This window comes from Ambystoma mexicanum, unplaced genomic scaffold (genome assembly GCF_040938575.1).
Source record: "Ambystoma mexicanum isolate Mex_15411 unplaced genomic scaffold, UKY_AmexF1_1 Mex_scaf20, whole genome shotgun sequence".
NCBI classification, from domain to species: Eukaryota; Metazoa; Chordata; class Amphibia; order Caudata; family Ambystomatidae; genus Ambystoma; species Ambystoma mexicanum.
The window spans coordinates 2,509,905-2,529,601 of record NW_027182434.1 but is presented as its reverse complement, the minus strand read 5'-3'; the positions used below and the strand labels follow the sequence as shown (position 1 = coordinate 2,529,601).

The window sequence follows — 19,697 nt, the reverse complement described above, 5'->3', positions numbered from 1 at the left end:
CCCACCTTGCCTCATGGTCTCCCCTCCTCTGCGCACCTGACAGTTTGCCTGCCCTTCCACTGCCTGTCTCCAGACTTTCCAAGGAGAAAAGGCAAAGCACTAAAGCGGGCCGGGCAACGGGTCAAGTTCCGCTTTCGGCGACTAGCAGGGAGGTAGCGTGGCCGAGCGGTCTAAGGCGCTGGATTAAGGCTCCAGTCTCTTCGGAGGCGTGGGTTCAAATCCCACCGCTGCCACTTTTCCTGGCCTTGCATTTTAAAGAAGAACGTAACGTTGACCTCTTCCTTCATTAGTGCCACCTCTGTCGCAATGAGCAAGCGGATGGTATGCCACACCCTGCAGGAAAAAGGTTTCGCTTCTGACGTCTTGCTTTTCTGGACATCCAGTCTCAAGTTTCCCATCTGGAACGGCGCTCCCTGCTGCTTTGTGAAGGCTTGCTGCAAGAGCCTTCGAAACCCAGGAGCTCTTGCGTTGAGCTGTGACGCGTCCTGGGAAGACCTCCCGTTGCAGCGGAATGAGCCCCACTTCCAGGGCGTGCTGGTAGCAAATTTCCCACAGCCCACAGGGAGCAAACGATCCCAGGTGTGATGTATCACCAGGAGAGGCTGAGATGAGAGTAAGGGTTCACGCGTGTGCCCGGACCGAGGTTAATGATGGGATTAGAGCTAGGGTTAGATGCAGGGAAAGAGTGAGAGTTATAATTAGGGATAAAGCTAACAGGTGATCATTACTCGTCATGTAACATGATACAAAGGGTCAGAAGAGGAACTGATTCAGGGTTACAATTTGGACTTCGCAGACAACAGGAGCACTAAATGGTGCTGAGGGGGACTCAATAAAGTGGACCGGCCGCCTAATGTAAGCAATTGTGCACAAATATTGTACGATGACTAGCGTTGCCGGTGCTTTTTTCTTAAAGAGTCAGTTCTTGGCACCCATTCCCTACTTGACTCAGCCTAATCTTCAAGAATATTTGTCAAGAACTAAAAAAAATCCAGAAAAGGTTTAACCTCCCCGTCGGGGAATTGAACCCCGGTCTCCCACGTGACAGGCGGGGATACTGACCACTATACTAACGAGGAGACGTGAGGGCATGAAATGAACAGCTGCTGATGTCTGCACAGCATCCAGCGACCACCTAGCTGGCCTAGGGGGTCTCATTTTCCCCCGTCAAACGGCTTGCCCGATCTAAGGCTAATTTCTTTCTTTTTATCGGCACCAGGCTTAAAACTCAGTTTAAGGCGATAGTTCCGGGCTATGTTTGACTCCAGAGTTGAATCTGTCATCCCGCATTTCCTCAGCAAATCAAGCTACCCATCTCAAGTCTCATGAGCTGAGGACGGCAAAGTCCCTGTGGGCTTAGGACAGTCAAAGAAACCCCTGGGCTGCATGCTAAGCCCCTTTTCGGCTTCACTTTCCGAATCCTGCCCTAGCTTGCGATTAGTTTTTTTCTCACTTCTTGCCCCCATCTCCCACCTTGCCTCATGGTCTCCCCTCCTCTGCGCACCTGACAGTTTGCCTGCCCTTCCACTGCCTGTCTCCAGACTTTCCAAGGAGAAAAGGCAAAGCACTAAAGCGGGCCGGGCAACGGGTCAAGTTCCGCTTTCGGCGACTAGCAGGGAGGTAGCGTGGCCGAGCGGTCTAAGGCGCTGGATTAAGGCTCCAGTCTCTTCGGAGGCGTGGGTTCAAATCCCACCGCTGCCACTTTTCCTGGCCTTGCATTTTAAAGAAGAACGTAACGTTGACCTCTTCCTTCATTAGTGCCACCTCTGTCGCAATGAGCAAGCGGATGGTATGCCACACCCTGCAGGAAAAAGGTTTCGCTTCTGACGTCTTGCTTTTCTGGACATCCAGTCTCAAGTTTCCCATCTGGAACGGCGCTCCCTGCTGCTTTGTGAAGGCTTGCTGCAAGAGCCTTCGAAACCCAGGAGCTCTTGCGTTGAGCTGTGACGCGTCCTGGGAAGACCTCCCGTTGCAGCGGAATGAGCCCCACTTCCAGGGCGTGCTGGTAGCAAATTTCCCACAGCCCACAGGGAGCAAACGATCCCAGGTGTGATGTATCACCAGGAGAGGCTGAGATGAGAGTAAGGGTTCACGCGTGTGCCCGGACCGAGGTTAATGATGGGATTAGAGCTAGGGTTAGATGCAGGGAAAGAGTGAGAGTTATAATTAGGGATAAAGCTAACAGGTGATCATTACTCGTCATGTAACATGATACAAAGGGTCAGAAGAGGAACTGATTCAGGGTTACAATTTGGACTTCGCAGACAACAGGAGCACTAAATGGTGCTGAGGGGGACTCAATAAAGTGGACCGGCCGCCTAATGTAAGCAATTGTGCACAAATATTGTACGATGACTAGCGTTGCCGGTGCTTTTTTCTTAAAGAGTCAGTTCTTGGCACCCATTCCCTACTTGACTCAGCCTAATCTTCAAGAATATTTGTCAAGAACTAAAAAAAATCCAGAAAAGGTTTAACCTCCCCGTCGGGGAATTGAACCCCGGTCTCCCGCGTGACAGGCGGGGATACTGACCACTATACTAACGAGGAGACGTGAGGGCATGAAATGAACAGCTGCTGATGTCTGCACAGCATCCAGCGACCACCTAGCTGGCCTAGGGGGTCTCATTTTCCCCCGTCAAACGGCTTGCCCGATCTAAGGCTAATTTCTTTCTTTTTATCGGCACCAGGCTTAAAACTCAGTTTAAGGCGATAGTTCCGGGCTATGTTTGACTCCAGAGTTGAATCTGTCATCCCGCATTTCCTCAGCAAATCAAGCTACCCATCTCAAGTCTCATGAGCTGAGGACGGCAAAGTCCCTGTGGGCTTAGGACAGTCAAAGAAACCCCTGGGCTGCATGCTAAGCCCCTTTTCGGCTTCACTTTCCGAATCCTGCCCTAGCTTGCGATTAGTTTTTTTCTCACTTCTTGCCCCCATCTCCCACCTTGCCTCATGGTCTCCCCTCCTCTGCGCACCTGACAGTTTGCCTGCCCTTCCACTGCCTGTCTCCAGACTTTCCAAGGAGAAAAGGCAAAGCACTAAAGCGGGCCGGGCAACGGGTCAAGTTCCGCTTTCGGCGACTAGCAGGGAGGTAGCGTGGCCGAGCGGTCTAAGGCGCTGGATTAAGGCTCCAGTCTCTTCGGAGGCGTGGGTTCAAATCCCACCGCTGCCACTTTTCCTGGCCTTGCATTTTAAAGAAGAACGTAACGTTGACCTCTTCCTTCATTAGTGCCACCTCTGTCGCAATGAGCAAGCGGATGGTATGCCACACCCTGCAGGAAAAAGGTTTCGCTTCTGACGTCTTGCTTTTCTGGACATCCAGTCTCAAGTTTCCCATCTGGAACGGCGCTCCCTGCTGCTTTGTGAAGGCTTGCTGCAAGAGCCTTCGAAACCCAGGAGCTCTTGCGTTGAGCTGTGACGCGTCCTGGGAAGACCTCCCGTTGCAGCGGAATGAGCCCCACTTCCAGGGCGTGCTGGTAGCAAATTTCCCACAGCCCACAGGGAGCAAACGATCCCAGGTGTGATGTATCACCAGGAGAGGCTGAGATGAGAGTAAGGGTTCACGCGTGTGCCCGGACCGAGGTTAATGATGGGATTAGAGCTAGGGTTAGATGCAGGGAAAGAGTGAGAGTTATAATTAGGGATAAAGCTAACAGGTGATCATTACTCGTCATGTAACATGATACAAAGGGTCAGAAGAGGAACTGATTCAGGGTTACAATTTGGACTTCGCAGACAACAGGAGCACTAAATGGTGCTGAGGGGGACTCAATAAAGTGGACCGGCCGCCTAATGTAAGCAATTGTGCACAAATATTGTACGATGACTAGCGTTGCCGGTGCTTTTTTCTTAAAGAGTCAGTTCTTGGCACCCATTCCCTACTTGACTCAGCCTAATCTTCAAGAATATTTGTCAAGAACTAAAAAAAATCCAGAAAAGGTTTAACCTCCCCGTCGGGGAATTGAACCCCGGTCTCCCGCGTGACAGGCGGGGATACTGACCACTATACTAACGAGGAGACGTGAGGGCATGAAATGAACAGCTGCTGATGTCTGCACAGCATCCAGCGACCACCTAGCTGGCCTAGGGGGTCTCATTTTCCCCCGTCAAACGGCTTGCCCGATCTAAGGCTAATTTCTTTCTTTTTATCGGCACCAGGCTTAAAACTCAGTTTAAGGCGATAGTTCCGGGCTATGTTTGACTCCAGAGTTGAATCTGTCATCCCGCATTTCCTCAGCAAATCAAGCTACCCATCTCAAGTCTCATGAGCTGAGGACGGCAAAGTCCCTGTGGGCTTAGGACAGTCAAAGAAACCCCTGGGCTGCATGCTAAGCCCCTTTTCGGCTTCACTTTCCGAATCCTGCCCTAGCTTGCGATTAGTTTTTTTCTCACTTCTTGCCCCCATCTCCCACCTTGCCTCATGGTCTCCCCTCCTCTGCGCACCTGACAGTTTGCCTGCCCTTCCACTGCCTGTCTCCAGACTTTCCAAGGAGAAAAGGCAAAGCACTAAAGCGGGCCGGGCAACGGGTCAAGTTCCGCTTTCGGCGACTAGCAGGGAGGTAGCGTGGCCGAGCGGTCTAAGGCGCTGGATTAAGGCTCCAGTCTCTTCGGAGGCGTGGGTTCAAATCCCACCGCTGCCACTTTTCCTGGCCTTGCATTTTAAAGAAGAACGTAACGTTGACCTCTTCCTTCATTAGTGCCACCTCTGTCGCAATGAGCAAGCGGATGGTATGCCACACCCTGCAGGAAAAAGGTTTCGCTTCTGACGTCTTGCTTTTCTGGACATCCAGTCTCAAGTTTCCCATCTGGAACGGCGCTCCCTGCTGCTTTGTGAAGGCTTGCTGCAAGAGCCTTCGAAACCCAGGAGCTCTTGCGTTGAGCTGTGACGCGTCCTGGGAAGACCTCCCGTTGCAGCGGAATGAGCCCCACTTCCAGGGCGTGCTGGTAGCAAATTTCCCACAGCCCACAGGGAGCAAACGATCCCAGGTGTGATGTATCACCAGGAGAGGCTGAGATGAGAGTAGGGGTTCACGCGTGTGCCCGGACCGAGGTTAATGATGGGATTAGAGCTAGGGTTAGATGCAGGGAAAGAGTGAGAGTTATAATTAGGGATAAAGCTAACAGGTGATCATTACTCGTCATGTAACATGATACAAAGGGTCAGAAGAGGAACTGATTCAGGGTTACAATTTGGACTTCGCAGACAACAGGAGCACTAAATGGTGCTGAGGGGGACTCAATAAAGTGGACCGGCCGCCTAATGTAAGCAATTGTGCACAAATATTGTACGATGACTAGCGTTGCCGGTGCTTTTTTCTTAAAGAGTCAGTTCTTGGCACCCATTCCCTACTTGACTCAGCCTAATCTTCAAGAATATTTGTCAAGAACTAAAAAAAATCCAGAAAAGGTTTAACCTCCCCGTCGGGGAATTGAACCCCGGTCTCCCGCGTGACAGGCGGGGATACTGACCACTATACTAACGAGGAGACGTGAGGGCATGAAATGAACAGCTGCTGATGTCTGCACAGCATCCAGCGACCACCTAGCTGGCCTAGGGGGTCTCATTTTCCCCCGTCAAACGGCTTGCCCGATCTAAGGCTAATTTCTTTCTTTTTATCGGCACCAGGCTTAAAACTCAGTTTAAGGCGATAGTTCCGGGCTATGTTTGACTCCAGAGTTGAATCTGTCATCCCGCATTTCCTCAGCAAATCAAGCTACCCATCTCAAGTCTCATGAGCTGAGGACGGCAAAGTCCCTGTGGGCTTAGGACAGTCAAAGAAACCCCTGGGCTGCATGCTAAGCCCCTTTTCGGCTTCACTTTCCGAATCCTGCCCTAGCTTGCGATTAGTTTTTTTCTCACTTCTTGCCCCCATCTCCCACCTTGCCTCATGGTCTCCCCTCCTCTGCGCACCTGACAGTTTGCCTGCCCTTCCACTGCCTGTCTCCAGACTTTCCAAGGAGAAAAGGCAAAGCACTAAAGCGGGCCGGGCAACGGGTCAAGTTCCGCTTTCGGCGACTAGCAGGGAGGTAGCGTGGCCGAGCGGTCTAAGGCGCTGGATTAAGGCTCCAGTCTCTTCGGAGGCGTGGGTTCAAATCCCACCGCTGCCACTTTTCCTGGCCTTGCATTTTAAAGAAGAACGTAACGTTGACCTCTTCCTTCATTAGTGCCACCTCTGTCGCAATGAGCAAGCGGATGGTATGCCACACCCTGCAGGAAAAAGGTTTCGCTTCTGACGTCTTGCTTTTCTGGACATCCAGTCTCAAGTTTCCCATCTGGAATGGCGCTCCCTGCTGCTTTGTGAAGGCTTGCTGCAAGAGCCTTCGAAACCCAGGAGCTCTTGCGTTGAGCTGTGACGCGTCCTGGGAAGACCTCCCGTTGCAGCGGAATGAGCCCCACTTCCAGGGCGTGCTGGTAGCAAATTTCCCACAGCCCACAGGGAGCAAACGATCCCAGGTGTGATGTATCACCAGGAGAGGCTGAGATGAGAGTAAGGGTTCACGCGTGTGCCCGGACCGAGGTTAATGATGGGATTAGAGCTAGGGTTAGATGCAGGGAAAGAGTGAGAGTTATAATTAGGGATAAAGCTAACAGGTGATCATTACTCGTCATGTAACATGATACAAAGGGTCAGAAGAGGAACTGATTCAGGGTTACAATTTGGACTTCGCAGACAACAGGAGCACTAAATGGTGCTGAGGGGGACTCAATAAAGTGGACCGGCCGCCTAATGTAAGCAATTGTGCACAAATATTGTACGATGACTAGCGTTGCCGGTGCTTTTTTCTTAAAGAGTCAGTTCTTGGCACCCATTCCCTACTTGACTCAGCCTAATCTTCAAGAATATTTGTCAAGAACTAAAAAAAATCCAGAAAAGGTTTAACCTCCCCGTCGCGGTCTCCCGCGTGACAGGCGGGGATACTGACCACTATACTAACGAGGAGACGTGAGGGCATGAAATGAACAGCTGCTGATGTCTGCACAGCATCCAGCGACCACCTAGCTGGCCTAGGGGGTCTCATTTTCCCCCGTCAAACGGCTTGCCCGATCTAAGGCTAATTTCTTTCTTTTTATCGGCACCAGGCTTAAAACTCAGTTTAAGGCGATAGTTCCGGGCTATGTTTGACTCCAGAGTTGAATCTGTCATCCCGCATTTCCTCAGCAAATCAAGCTACCCATCTCAAGTCTCATGAGCTGAGGACGGCAAAGTCCCTGTGGGCTTAGGACAGTCAAAGAAACCCCTGGGCTGCATGCTAAGCCCCTTTTCGGCTTCACTTTCCGAATCCTGCCCTAGCTTGCGATTAGTTTTTTTCTCACTTCTTGCCCCCATCTCCCACCTTGCCTCATGGTCTCCCCTCCTCTGCGCACCTGACAGTTTGCCTGCCCTTCCACTGCCTGTCTCCAGACTTTCCAAGGAGAAAAGGCAAAGCACTAAAGCGGGCCGGGCAACGGGTCAAGTTCCGCTTTCGGCGACTAGCAGGGAGGTAGCGTGGCCGAGCGGTCTAAGGCGCTGGATTAAGGCTCCAGTCTCTTCGGAGGCGTGGGTTCAAATCCCACCGCTGCCACTTTTCCTGGCCTTGCATTTTAAAGAAGAACGTAACGTTGACCTCTTCCTTCATTAGTGCCACCTCTGTCGCAATGAGCAAGCGGATGGTATGCCACACCCTGCAGGAAAAAGGTTTCGCTTCTGACGTCTTGCTTTTCTGGACATCCAGTCTCAAGTTTCCCATCTGGAACGGCGCTCCCTGCTGCTTTGTGAAGGCTTGCTGCAAGAGCCTTCGAAACCCAGGAGCTCTTGCGTTGAGCTGTGACGCGTCCTGGGAAGACCTCCCGTTGCAGCGGAATGAGCCCCACTTCCAGGGCGTGCTGGTAGCAAATTTCCCACAGCCCACAGGGAGCAAACGATCCCAGGTGTGATGTATCACCAGGAGAGGCTGAGATGAGAGTAGGGGTTCACGCGTGTGCCCGGACCGAGGTTAATGATGGGATTAGAGCTAGGGTTAGATGCAGGGAAAGAGTGAGAGTTATAATTAGGGATAAAGCTAACAGGTGATCATTACTCGTCATGTAACATGATACAAAGGGTCAGAAGAGGAACTGATTCAGGGTTACAATTTGGACTTCGCAGACAACAGGAGCACTAAATGGTGCTGAGGGGGACTCAATAAAGTGGACCGGCCGCCTAATGTAAGCAATTGTGCACAAATATTGTACGATGACTAGCGTTGCCGGTGCTTTTTTCTTAAAGAGTCAGTTCTTGGCACCCATTCCCTACTTGACTCAGCCTAATCTTCAAGAATATTTGTCAAGAACTAAAAAAAATCCAGAAAAGGTTTAACCTCCCCGTCGGGGAATTGAACCCCGGTCTCCCGCGTGACAGGCGGGGATACTGACCACTATACTAACGAGGAGACGTGAGGGCATGAAATGAACAGCTGCTGATGTCTGCACAGCATCCAGCGACCACCTAGCTGGCCTAGGGGGTCTCATTTTCCCCCGTCAAACGGCTTGCCCGATCTAAGGCTAATTTCTTTCTTTTTATCGGCACCAGGCTTAAAACTCAGTTTAAGGCGATAGTTCCGGGCTATGTTTGACTCCAGAGTTGAATCTGTCATCCCGCATTTCCTCAGCAAATCAAGCTACCCATCTCAAGTCTCATGAGCTGAGGACGGCAAAGTCCCTGTGGGCTTAGGACAGTCAAAGAAACCCCTGGGCTGCATGCTAAGCCCCTTTTCGGCTTCACTTTCCGAATCCTGCCCTAGCTTGCGATTAGTTTTTTTCTCACTTCTTGCCCCCATCTCCCACCTTGCCTCATGGTCTCCCCTCCTCTGCGCACCTGACAGTTTGCCTGCCCTTCCACTGCCTGTCTCCAGACTTTCCAAGGAGAAAAGGCAAAGCACTAAAGCGGGCCGGGCAACGGGTCAAGTTCCGCTTTCGGCGACTAGCAGGGAGGTAGCGTGGCCGAGCGGTCTAAGGCGCTGGATTAAGGCTCCAGTCTCTTCGGAGGCGTGGGTTCAAATCCCACCGCTGCCACTTTTCCTGGCCTTGCATTTTAAAGAAGAACGTAACGTTGACCTCTTCCTTCATTAGTGCCACCTCTGTCGCAATGAGCAAGCGGATGGTATGCCACACCCTGCAGGAAAAAGGTTTCGCTTCTGACGTCTTGCTTTTCTGGACATCCAGTCTCAAGTTTCCCATCTGGAACGGCGCTCCCTGCTGCTTTGTGAAGGCTTGCTGCAAGAGCCTTCGAAACCCAGGAGCTCTTGCGTTGAGCTGTGACGCGTCCTGGGAAGACCTCCCGTTGCAGCGGAATGAGCCCCACTTCCAGGGCGTGCTGGTAGCAAATTTCCCACAGCCCACAGGGAGCAAACGATCCCAGGTGTGATGTATCACCAGGAGAGGCTGAGATGAGAGTAAGGGTTCACGCGTGTGCCCGGACCGAGGTTAATGATGGGATTAGAGCTAGGGTTAGATGCAGGGAAAGAGTGAGAGTTATAATTAGGGATAAAGCTAACAGGTGATCATTACTCGTCATGTAACATGATACAAAGGGTCAGAAGAGGAACTGATTCAGGGTTACAATTTGGACTTCGCAGACAACAGGAGCACTAAATGGTGCTGAGGGGGACTCAATAAAGTGGACCGGCCGCCTAATGTAAGCAATTGTGCACAAATATTGTACGATGACTAGCGTTGCCGGTGCTTTTTTCTTAAAGAGTCAGTTCTTGGCACCCATTCCCTACTTGACTCAGCCTAATCTTCAAGAATATTTGTCAAGAACTAAAAAAAATCCAGAAAAGGTTTAACCTCCCCGTCGCGGTCTCCCGCGTGACAGGCGGGGATACTGACCACTATACTAACGAGGAGACGTGAGGGCATGAAATGAACAGCTGCTGATGTCTGCACAGCATCCAGCGACCACCTAGCTGGCCTAGGGGGTCTCATTTTCCCCCGTCAAACGGCTTGCCCGATCTAAGGCTAATTTCTTTCTTTTTATCGGCACCAGGCTTAAAACTCAGTTTAAGGCGATAGTTCCGGGCTATGTTTGACTCCAGAGTTGAATCTGTCATCCCGCATTTCCTCAGCAAATCAAGCTACCCATCTCAAGTCTCATGAGCTGAGGACGGCAAAGTCCCTGTGGGCTTAGGACAGTCAAAGAAACCCCTGGGCTGCATGCTAAGCCCCTTTTCGGCTTCACTTTCCGAATCCTGCCCTAGCTTGCGATTAGTTTTTTTCTCACTTCTTGCCCCCATCTCCCACCTTGCCTCATGGTCTCCCCTCCTCTGCGCACCTGACAGTTTGCCTGCCCTTCCACTGCCTGTCTCCAGACTTTCCAAGGAGAAAAGGCAAAGCACTAAAGCGGGCCGGGCAACGGGTCAAGTTCCGCTTTCGGCGACTAGCAGGGAGGTAGCGTGGCCGAGCGGTCTAAGGCGCTGGATTAAGGCTCCAGTCTCTTCGGAGGCGTGGGTTCAAATCCCACCGCTGCCACTTTTCCTGGCCTTGCATTTTAAAGAAGAACGTAACGTTGACCTCTTCCTTCATTAGTGCCACCTCTGTCGCAATGAGCAAGCGGATGGTATGCCACACCCTGCAGGAAAAAGGTTTCGCTTCTGACGTCTTGCTTTTCTGGACATCCAGTCTCAAGTTTCCCATCTGGAACGGCGCTCCCTGCTGCTTTGTGAAGGCTTGCTGCAAGAGCCTTCGAAACCCAGGAGCTCTTGCGTTGAGCTGTGACGCGTCCTGGGAAGACCTCCCGTTGCAGCGGAATGAGCCCCACTTCCAGGGCGTGCTGGTAGCAAATTTCCCACAGCCCACAGGGAGCAAACGATCCCAGGTGTGATGTATCACCAGGAGAGGCTGAGATGAGAGTAAGGGTTCACGCGTGTGCCCGGACCGAGGTTAATGATGGGATTAGAGCTAGGGTTAGATGCAGGGAAAGAGTGAGAGTTATAATTAGGGATAAAGCTAACAGGTGATCATTACTCGTCATGTAACATGATACAAAGGGTCAGAAGAGGAACTGATTCAGGGTTACAATTTGGACTTCGCAGACAACAGGAGCACTAAATGGTGCTGAGGGGGACTCAATAAAGTGGACCGGCCGCCTAATGTAAGCAATTGTGCACAAATATTGTACGATGACTAGCGTTGCCGGTGCTTTTTTCTTAAAGAGTCAGTTCTTGGCACCCATTCCCTACTTGACTCAGCCTAATCTTCAAGAATATTTGTCAAGAACTAAAAAAAATCCAGAAAAGGTTTAACCTCCCCGTCGGGGAATTGAACCCCGGTCTCCCACGTGACAGGCGGGGATACTGACCACTATACTAACGAGGAGACGTGAGGGCATGAAATGAACAGCTGCTGATGTCTGCACAGCATCCAGCGACCACCTAGCTGGCCTAGGGGGTCTCATTTTCCCCCGTCAAACGGCTTGCCCGATCTAAGGCTAATTTCTTTCTTTTTATCGGCACCAGGCTTAAAACTCAGTTTAAGGCGATAGTTCCGGGCTATGTTTGACTCCAGAGTTGAATCTGTCATCCCGCATTTCCTCAGCAAATCAAGCTACCCATCTCAAGTCTCATGAGCTGAGGACGGCAAAGTCCCTGTGGGCTTAGGACAGTCAAAGAAACCCCTGGGCTGCATGCTAAGCCCCTTTTCGGCTTCACTTTCCGAATCCTGCCCTAGCTTGCGATTAGTTTTTTTCTCACTTCTTGCCCCCATCTCCCACCTTGCCTCATGGTCTCCCCTCCTCTGCGCACCTGACAGTTTGCCTGCCCTTCCACTGCCTGTCTCCAGACTTTCCAAGGAGAAAAGGCAAAGCACTAAAGCGGGCCGGGCAACGGGTCAAGTTCCGCTTTCGGCGACTAGCAGGGAGGTAGCGTGGCCGAGCGGTCTAAGGCGCTGGATTAAGGCTCCAGTCTCTTCGGAGGCGTGGGTTCAAATCCCACCGCTGCCACTTTTCCTGGCCTTGCATTTTAAAGAAGAACGTAACGTTGACCTCTTCCTTCATTAGTGCCACCTCTGTCGCAATGAGCAAGCGGATGGTATGCCACACCCTGCAGGAAAAAGGTTTCGCTTCTGACGTCTTGCTTTTCTGGACATCCAGTCTCAAGTTTCCCATCTGGAACGGCGCTCCCTGCTGCTTTGTGAAGGCTTGCTGCAAGAGCCTTCGAAACCCAGGAGCTCTTGCGTTGAGCTGTGACGCGTCCTGGGAAGACCTCCCGTTGCAGCGGAATGAGCCCCACTTCCAGGGCGTGCTGGTAGCAAATTTCCCACAGCCCACAGGGAGCAAACGATCCCAGGTGTGATGTATCACCAGGAGAGGCTGAGATGAGAGTAAGGGTTCACGCGTGTGCCCGGACCGAGGTTAATGATGGGATTAGAGCTAGGGTTAGATGCAGGGAAAGAGTGAGAGTTATAATTAGGGATAAAGCTAACAGGTGATCATTACTCGTCATGTAACATGATACAAAGGGTCAGAAGAGGAACTGATTCAGGGTTACAATTTGGACTTCGCAGACAACAGGAGCACTAAATGGTGCTGAGGGGGACTCAATAAAGTGGACCGGCCGCCTAATGTAAGCAATTGTGCACAAATATTGTACGATGACTAGCGTTGCCGGTGCTTTTTTCTTAAAGAGTCAGTTCTTGGCACCCATTCCCTACTTGACTCAGCCTAATCTTCAAGAATATTTGTCAAGAACTAAAAAAAATCCAGAAAAGGTTTAACCTCCCCGTCGGGGAATTGAACCCCGGTCTCCCGCGTGACAGGCGGGGATACTGACCACTATACTAACGAGGAGACGTGAGGGCATGAAATGAACAGCTGCTGATGTCTGCACAGCATCCAGCGACCACCTAGCTGGCCTAGGGGGTCTCATTTTCCCCCGTCAAACGGCTTGCCCGATCTAAGGCTAATTTCTTTCTTTTTATCGGCACCAGGCTTAAAACTCAGTTTAAGGCGATAGTTCCGGGCTATGTTTGACTCCAGAGTTGAATCTGTCATCCCGCATTTCCTCAGCAAATCAAGCTACCCATCTCAAGTCTCATGAGCTGAGGACGGCAAAGTCCCTGTGGGCTTAGGACAGTCAAAGAAACCCCTGGGCTGCATGCTAAGCCCCTTTTCGGCTTCACTTTCCGAATCCTGCCCTAGCTTGCGATTAGTTTTTTTCTCACTTCTTGCCCCCATCTCCCACCTTGCCTCATGGTCTCCCCTCCTCTGCGCACCTGACAGTTTGCCTGCCCTTCCACTGCCTGTCTCCAGACTTTCCAAGGAGAAAAGGCAAAGCACTAAAGCGGGCCGGGCAACGGGTCAAGTTCCGCTTTCGGCGACTAGCAGGGAGGTAGCGTGGCCGAGCGGTCTAAGGCGCTGGATTAAGGCTCCAGTCTCTTCGGAGGCGTGGGTTCAAATCCCACCGCTGCCACTTTTCCTGGCCTTGCATTTTAAAGAAGAACGTAACGTTGACCTCTTCCTTCATTAGTGCCACCTCTGTCGCAATGAGCAAGCGGATGGTATGCCACACCCTGCAGGAAAAAGGTTTCGCTTCTGACGTCTTGCTTTTCTGGACATCCAGTCTCAAGTTTCCCATCTGGAACGGCGCTCCCTGCTGCTTTGTGAAGGCTTGCTGCAAGAGCCTTCGAAACCCAGGAGCTCTTGCGTTGAGCTGTGACGCGTCCTGGGAAGACCTCCCGTTGCAGCGGAATGAGCCCCACTTCCAGGGCGTGCTGGTAGCAAATTTCCCACAGCCCACAGGGAGCAAACGATCCCAGGTGTGATGTATCACCAGGAGAGGCTGAGATGAGAGTAGGGGTTCACGCGTGTGCCCGGACCGAGGTTAATGATGGGATTAGAGCTAGGGTTAGATGCAGGGAAAGAGTGAGAGTTATAATTAGGGATAAAGCTAACAGGTGATCATTACTCGTCATGTAACATGATACAAAGGGTCAGAAGAGGAACTGATTCAGGGTTACAATTTGGACTTCGCAGACAACAGGAGCACTAAATGGTGCTGAGGGGGACTCAATAAAGTGGACCGGCCGCCTAATGTAAGCAATTGTGCACAAATATTGTACGATGACTAGCGTTGCCGGTGCTTTTTTCTTAAAGAGTCAGTTCTTGGCACCCATTCCCTACTTGACTCAGCCTAATCTTCAAGAATATTTGTCAAGAACTAAAAAAAATCCAGAAAAGGTTTAACCTCCCCGTCGGGGAATTGAACCCCGGTCTCCCGCGTGACAGGCGGGGATACTGACCACTATACTAACGAGGAGACGTGAGGGCATGAAATGAACAGCTGCTGATGTCTGCACAGCATCCAGCGACCACCTAGCTGGCCTAGGGGGTCTCATTTTCCCCCGTCAAACGGCTTGCCCGATCTAAGGCTAATTTCTTTCTTTTTATCGGCACCAGGCTTAAAACTCAGTTTAAGGCGATAGTTCCGGGCTATGTTTGACTCCAGAGTTGAATCTGTCATCCCGCATTTCCTCAGCAAATCAAGCTACCCATCTCAAGTCTCATGAGCTGAGGACGGCAAAGTCCCTGTGGGCTTAGGACAGTCAAAGAAACCCCTGGGCTGCATGCTAAGCCCCTTTTCGGCTTCACTTTCCGAATCCTGCCCTAGCTTGCGATTAGTTTTTTTCTCACTTCTTGCCCCCATCTCCCACCTTGCCTCATGGTCTCCCCTCCTCTGCGCACCTGACAGTTTGCCTGCCCTTCCACTGCCTGTCTCCAGACTTTCCAAGGAGAAAAGGCAAAGCACTAAAGCGGGCCGGGCAACGGGTCAAGTTCCGCTTTCGGCGACTAGCAGGGAGGTAGCGTGGCCGAGCGGTCTAAGGCGCTGGATTAAGGCTCCAGTCTCTTCGGAGGCGTGGGTTCAAATCCCACCGCTGCCACTTTTCCTGGCCTTGCATTTTAAAGAAGAACGTAACGTTGACCTCTTCCTTCATTAGTGCCACCTCTGTCGCAATGAGCAAGCGGATGGTATGCCACACCCTGCAGGAAAAAGGTTTCGCTTCTGACGTCTTGCTTTTCTGGACATCCAGTCTCAAGTTTCCCATCTGGAATGGCGCTCCCTGCTGCTTTGTGAAGGCTTGCTGCAAGAGCCTTCGAAACCCAGGAGCTCTTGCGTTGAGCTGTGACGCGTCCTGGGAAGACCTCCCGTTGCAGCGGAATGAGCCCCACTTCCAGGGCGTGCTGGTAGCAAATTTCCCACAGCCCACAGGGAGCAAACGATCCCAGGTGTGATGTATCACCAGGAGAGGCTGAGATGAGAGTAAGGGTTCACGCGTGTGCCCGGACCGAGGTTAATGATGGGATTAGAGCTAGGGTTAGATGCAGGGAAAGAGTGAGAGTTATAATTAGGGATAAAGCTAACAGGTGATCATTACTCGTCATGTAACATGATACAAAGGGTCAGAAGAGGAACTGATTCAGGGTTACAATTTGGACTTCGCAGACAACAGGAGCACTAAATGGTGCTGAGGGGGACTCAATAAAGTGGACCGGCCGCCTAATGTAAGCAATTGTGCACAAATATTGTACGATGACTAGCGTTGCCGGTGCTTTTTTCTTAAAGAGTCAGTTCTTGGCACCCATTCCCTACTTGACTCAGCCTAATCTTCAAGAATATTTGTCAAGAACTAAAAAAAATCCAGAAAAGGTTTAACCTCCCCGTCGCGGTCTCCCGCGTGACAGGCGGGGATACTGACCACTATACTAACGAGGAGACGTGAGGGCATGAAATGAACAGCTGCTGATGTCTGCACAGCATCCAGCGACCACCTAGCTGGCCTAGGGGGTCTCATTTTCCCCCGTCAAACGGCTTGCCCGATCTAAGGCTAATTTCTTTCTTTTTATCGGCACCAGGCTTAAAACTCAGTTTAAGGCGATAGTTCCGGGCTATGTTTGACTCCAGAGTTGAATCTGTCATCCCGCATTTCCTCAGCAAATCAAGCTACCCATCTCAAGTCTCATGAGCTGAGGACGGCAAAGTCCCTGTGGGCTTAGGACAGTCAAAGAAACCCCTGGGCTGCATGCTAAGCCCCTTTTCGGCTTCACTTTCCGAATCCTGCCCTAGCTTGCGATTAGTTTTTTTCTCACTTCTTGCCCCCATCTCCCACCTTGCCTCATGGTCTCCCCTCCTCTGCGCACCTGACAGTTTGCCTGCCCTTCCACTGCCTGTCTCCAGACTTTCCAAGGAGAAAAGGCAAAGCACTAAAGCGGGCCGGGCAACGGGTCAAGTTCCGCTTTCGGCGACTAGCAGGGAGGTAGCGTGGCCGAGCGGTCTAAGGCGCTGGATTAAGGCTCCAGTCTCTTCGGAGGCGTGGGTTCAAATCCCACCGCTGCCACTTTTCCTGGCCTTGCATTTTAAAGAAGAACGTAACGTTGACCTCTTCCTTCATTAGTGCCACCTCTGTCGCAATGAGCAAGCGGATGGTATGCCACACCCTGCAGGAAAAAGGTTTCGCTTCTGACGTCTTGCTTTTCTGGACATCCAGTCTCAAGTTTCCCATCTGGAACGGCGCTCCCTGCTGCTTTGTGAAGGCTTGCTGCAAGAGCCTTCGAAACCCAGGAGCTCTTGCGTTGAGCTGTGACGCGTCCTGGGAAGACCTCCCGTTGCAGCGGAATGAGCCCCACTTCCAGGGCGTGCTGGTAGCAAATTTCCCACAGCCCACAGGGAGCAAACGATCCCAGGTGTGATGTATCACCAGGAGAGGCTGAGATGAGAGTAAGGGTTCACGCGTGTGCCCGGACCGAGGTTAATGATGGGATTAGAGCTAGGGTTAGATGCAGGGAAAGAGTGAGAGTTATAATTAGGGATAAAGCTAACAGGTGATCATTACTCGTCATGTAACATGATACAAAGGGTCAGAAGAGGAACTGATTCAGGGTTACAATTTGGACTTCGCAGACAACAGGAGCACTAAATGGTGCTGAGGGGGACTCAATAAAGTGGACCGGCCGCCTAATGTAAGCAATTGTGCACAAATATTGTACGATGACTAGCGTTGCCGGTGCTTTTTTCTTAAAGAGTCAGTTCTTGGCACCCATTCCCTACTTGACTCAGCCTAATCTTCAAGAATATTTGTCAAGAACTAAAAAAAATCCAGAAAAGGTTTAACCTCCCCGTCGCGGTCTCCCGCGTGACAGGCGGGGATACTGACCACTATACTAACGAGGAGACGTGAGGGCATGAAATGAACAGCTGCTGATGTCTGCACAGCATCCAGCGACCACCTAGCTGGCCTAGGGGGTCTCATTTTCCCCCGTCAAACGGCTTGCCCGATCTAAGGCTAATTTCTTTCTTTTTATCGGCACCAGGCTTAAAACTCAGTTTAAGGCGATAGTTCCGGGCTATGTTTGACTCCAGAGTTGAATCTGTCATCCCGCATTTCCTCAGCAAATCAAGCTACCCATCTCAAGTCTCATGAGCTGAGGACGGCAAAGTCCCTGTGGGCTTAGGACAGTCAAAGAAACCCCTGGGCTGCATGCTAAGCCCCTTTTCGGCTTCACTTTCCGAATCCTGCCCTAGCTTGCGATTAGTTTTTTTCTCACTTCTTGCCCCCATCTCCCACCTTGCCTCATGGTCTCCCCTCCTCTGCGCACCTGACAGTTTGCCTGCCCTTCCACTGCCTGTCTCCAGACTTTCCAAGGAGAAAAGGCAAAGCACTAAAGCGGGCCGGGCAACGGGTCAAGTTCCGCTTTCGGCGACTAGCAGGGAGGTAGCGTGGCCGAGCGGTCTAAGGCGCTGGATTAAGGCTCCAGTCTCTTCGGAGGCGTGGGTTCAAATCCCACCGCTGCCACTTTTCCTGGCCTTGCATTTTAAAGAAGAACGTAACGTTGACCTCTTCCTTCATTAGTGCCACCTCTGTCGCAATGAGCAAGCGGATGGTATGCCACACCCTGCAGGAAAAAGGTTTCGCTTCTGACGTCTTGCTTTTCTGGACATCCAGTCTCAAGTTTCCCATCTGGAACGGCGCTCCCTGCTGCTTTGTGAAGGCTTGCTGCAAGAGCCTTCGAAACCCAGGAGCTCTTGCGTTGAGCTGTGACGCGTCCTGGGAAGACCTCCCGTTGCAGCGGAATGAGCCCCACTTCCAGGGCGTGCTGGTAGCAAATTTCCCACAGCCCACAGGGAGCAAACGATCCCAGGTGTGATGTATCACCAGGAGAGGCTGAGATGAGAGTAAGGGTTCACGCGTGTGCCCGGACCGAGGTTAATGATGGGATTAGAGCTAGGGTTAGATGCAGGGAAAGAGTGAGAGTTATAATTAGGGATAAAGCTAACAGGTGATCATTACTCGTCATGTAACATGATACAAAGGGTCAGAAGAGGAACTGATTCAGGGTTACAATTTGGACTTCGCAGACAACAGGAGCACTAAATGGTGCTGAGGGGGACTCAATAAAGTGGACCGGCCGCCTAATGTAAGCAATTGTGCACAAATATTGTACGATGACTAGCGTTGCCGGTGCTTTTTTCTTAAAGAGTCAGTTCTTGGCACCCATTCCCTACTTGACTCAGCCTAATCTTCAAGAATATTTGTCAAGAACTAAAAAAAATCCAGAAAAGGTTTAACCTCCCCGTCGGGGAATTGAACCCCGGTCTCCCGCGTGACAGGCGGGGATACTGACCACTATACTAACGAGGAGACGTGAGGGCATGAAATGAACAGCTGCTGATGTCTGCACAGCATCCAGCGACCACCTAGCTGGCCTAGGGGGTCTCATTTTCCCCCGTCAAACGGCTTGCCCGATCTAAGGCTAATTTCTTTCTTTTTATCGGCACCAGGCTTAAAACTCAGTTTAAGGCGATAGTTCCGGGCTATGTTTGACTCCAGAGTTGAATCTGTCATCCCGCATTTCCTCAGCAAATCAAGCTACCCATCTCAAGTCTCATGAGCTGAGGACGGCAAAGTCCCTGTGGGCTTAGGACAGTCAAAGAAACCCCTGGGCTGCATGCTAAGCCCCTTTTCGGCTTCACTTTCCGAATCCTGCCCTAGCTTGCGATTAGTTTTTTTCTCACTTCTTGCCCCCATCTCCCACCTTGCCTCATGGTCTCCCCTCCTCTGCGCACCTGACAGTTTGCCTGCCCTTCCACTGCCTGTCTCCAGACTTTCCAAGGAGAAAAGGCAAAGCACTAAAGCGGGCCGGGCAACGGGTCAAGTTCCGCTTTCGGCGACTAGCAGGGAGGTAGCGTGGCCGAGCGGTCTAAGGCGCTGGATTAAGGCTCCAGTCTCTTCGGAGGCGTGGGTTCAAATCCCACCGCTGCCACTTTTCCTGGCCTTGCATTTTAAAGAAGAACGTAACGTTGACCTCTTCCTTCATTAGTGCCACCTCTGTCGCAATGAGCAAGCGGATGGTATGCCACACCCTGCAGGAAAAAGGTTTCGCTTCTGACGTCTTGCTTTTCTGGACATCCAGTCTCAAGTTTCCCATCTGGAACGGCGCTCCCTGCTGCTTTGTGAAGGCTTGCTGCAAGAGCCTTCGAAACCCAGGAGCTCTTGCGTTGAGCTGTGACGCGTCCTGGGAAGACCTCCCGTTGCAGCGGAATGAGCCCCACTTCCAGGGCGTGCTGGTAGCAAATTTCCCACAGCCCACAGGGAGCAAACGATCCCAGGTGTGATGTATCACCAGGAGAGGCTGAGATGAGAGTAAGGGTTCACGCGTGTGCCCGGACCGAGGTTAATGATGGGATTAGAGCTA

General features: G+C 51.6%; 21 non-coding genes across 21 annotated transcripts; 14 read left to right on the top strand and 7 right to left on the bottom strand.

Annotated features, from left to right (window-relative positions):
• The first annotated feature begins 151 nt into the window (after nucleotides 1–151).
• On the top strand, nucleotides 152–233 carry TRNAL-AAG (transfer RNA leucine (anticodon AAG)). The gene has a single exon. It is a non-coding gene; the product is annotated as a tRNA-Leu (tRNA).
• Nucleotides 234–1,619: 1,386 nt separating this feature from the next.
• On the top strand, nucleotides 1,620–1,701 carry TRNAL-AAG (transfer RNA leucine (anticodon AAG)). The gene has a single exon. It is a non-coding gene; the product is annotated as a tRNA-Leu (tRNA).
• Nucleotides 1,702–2,475: 774 nt separating this feature from the next.
• On the bottom strand, nucleotides 2,476–2,547 carry TRNAD-GUC (transfer RNA aspartic acid (anticodon GUC)). The gene has a single exon. It is a non-coding gene; the product is annotated as a tRNA-Asp (tRNA).
• Nucleotides 2,548–3,087: 540 nt separating this feature from the next.
• Nucleotides 3,088–3,169, top strand: TRNAL-AAG (transfer RNA leucine (anticodon AAG)). Its single transcript has one exon. It is a non-coding gene; the product is annotated as a tRNA-Leu (tRNA).
• Nucleotides 3,170–3,943: 774 nt separating this feature from the next.
• On the bottom strand, nucleotides 3,944–4,015 carry TRNAD-GUC (transfer RNA aspartic acid (anticodon GUC)). Its single transcript has one exon. It is a non-coding gene; the product is annotated as a tRNA-Asp (tRNA).
• Nucleotides 4,016–4,555: 540 nt separating this feature from the next.
• Nucleotides 4,556–4,637, top strand: TRNAL-AAG (transfer RNA leucine (anticodon AAG)). Its single transcript has one exon. It is a non-coding gene; the product is annotated as a tRNA-Leu (tRNA).
• Nucleotides 4,638–5,411: 774 nt separating this feature from the next.
• On the bottom strand, nucleotides 5,412–5,483 carry TRNAD-GUC (transfer RNA aspartic acid (anticodon GUC)). Its single transcript has one exon. It is a non-coding gene; the product is annotated as a tRNA-Asp (tRNA).
• A 540-nt stretch (nucleotides 5,484–6,023) lies between these two features.
• On the top strand, nucleotides 6,024–6,105 carry TRNAL-AAG (transfer RNA leucine (anticodon AAG)). The gene has a single exon. It is a non-coding gene; the product is annotated as a tRNA-Leu (tRNA).
• A 1,373-nt stretch (nucleotides 6,106–7,478) lies between these two features.
• Nucleotides 7,479–7,560, top strand: TRNAL-AAG (transfer RNA leucine (anticodon AAG)). Its single transcript has one exon. It is a non-coding gene; the product is annotated as a tRNA-Leu (tRNA).
• A 774-nt stretch (nucleotides 7,561–8,334) lies between these two features.
• TRNAD-GUC (transfer RNA aspartic acid (anticodon GUC)) lies at nucleotides 8,335–8,406 on the bottom strand. The gene has a single exon. It is a non-coding gene; the product is annotated as a tRNA-Asp (tRNA).
• Nucleotides 8,407–8,946: 540 nt separating this feature from the next.
• TRNAL-AAG (transfer RNA leucine (anticodon AAG)) lies at nucleotides 8,947–9,028 on the top strand. Its single transcript has one exon. It is a non-coding gene; the product is annotated as a tRNA-Leu (tRNA).
• A 1,373-nt stretch (nucleotides 9,029–10,401) lies between these two features.
• TRNAL-AAG (transfer RNA leucine (anticodon AAG)) lies at nucleotides 10,402–10,483 on the top strand. Its single transcript has one exon. It is a non-coding gene; the product is annotated as a tRNA-Leu (tRNA).
• Nucleotides 10,484–11,869: 1,386 nt separating this feature from the next.
• Nucleotides 11,870–11,951, top strand: TRNAL-AAG (transfer RNA leucine (anticodon AAG)). The gene has a single exon. It is a non-coding gene; the product is annotated as a tRNA-Leu (tRNA).
• Nucleotides 11,952–12,725: 774 nt separating this feature from the next.
• TRNAD-GUC (transfer RNA aspartic acid (anticodon GUC)) lies at nucleotides 12,726–12,797 on the bottom strand. Its single transcript has one exon. It is a non-coding gene; the product is annotated as a tRNA-Asp (tRNA).
• Nucleotides 12,798–13,337: 540 nt separating this feature from the next.
• TRNAL-AAG (transfer RNA leucine (anticodon AAG)) lies at nucleotides 13,338–13,419 on the top strand. The gene has a single exon. It is a non-coding gene; the product is annotated as a tRNA-Leu (tRNA).
• A 774-nt stretch (nucleotides 13,420–14,193) lies between these two features.
• Nucleotides 14,194–14,265, bottom strand: TRNAD-GUC (transfer RNA aspartic acid (anticodon GUC)). Its single transcript has one exon. It is a non-coding gene; the product is annotated as a tRNA-Asp (tRNA).
• A 540-nt stretch (nucleotides 14,266–14,805) lies between these two features.
• TRNAL-AAG (transfer RNA leucine (anticodon AAG)) lies at nucleotides 14,806–14,887 on the top strand. The gene has a single exon. It is a non-coding gene; the product is annotated as a tRNA-Leu (tRNA).
• Nucleotides 14,888–16,260: 1,373 nt separating this feature from the next.
• Nucleotides 16,261–16,342, top strand: TRNAL-AAG (transfer RNA leucine (anticodon AAG)). Its single transcript has one exon. It is a non-coding gene; the product is annotated as a tRNA-Leu (tRNA).
• Nucleotides 16,343–17,715: 1,373 nt separating this feature from the next.
• TRNAL-AAG (transfer RNA leucine (anticodon AAG)) lies at nucleotides 17,716–17,797 on the top strand. Its single transcript has one exon. It is a non-coding gene; the product is annotated as a tRNA-Leu (tRNA).
• A 774-nt stretch (nucleotides 17,798–18,571) lies between these two features.
• Nucleotides 18,572–18,643, bottom strand: TRNAD-GUC (transfer RNA aspartic acid (anticodon GUC)). Its single transcript has one exon. It is a non-coding gene; the product is annotated as a tRNA-Asp (tRNA).
• Nucleotides 18,644–19,183: 540 nt separating this feature from the next.
• TRNAL-AAG (transfer RNA leucine (anticodon AAG)) lies at nucleotides 19,184–19,265 on the top strand. The gene has a single exon. It is a non-coding gene; the product is annotated as a tRNA-Leu (tRNA).
• The last annotated feature ends 432 nt before the right edge of the window (nucleotides 19,266–19,697 follow it).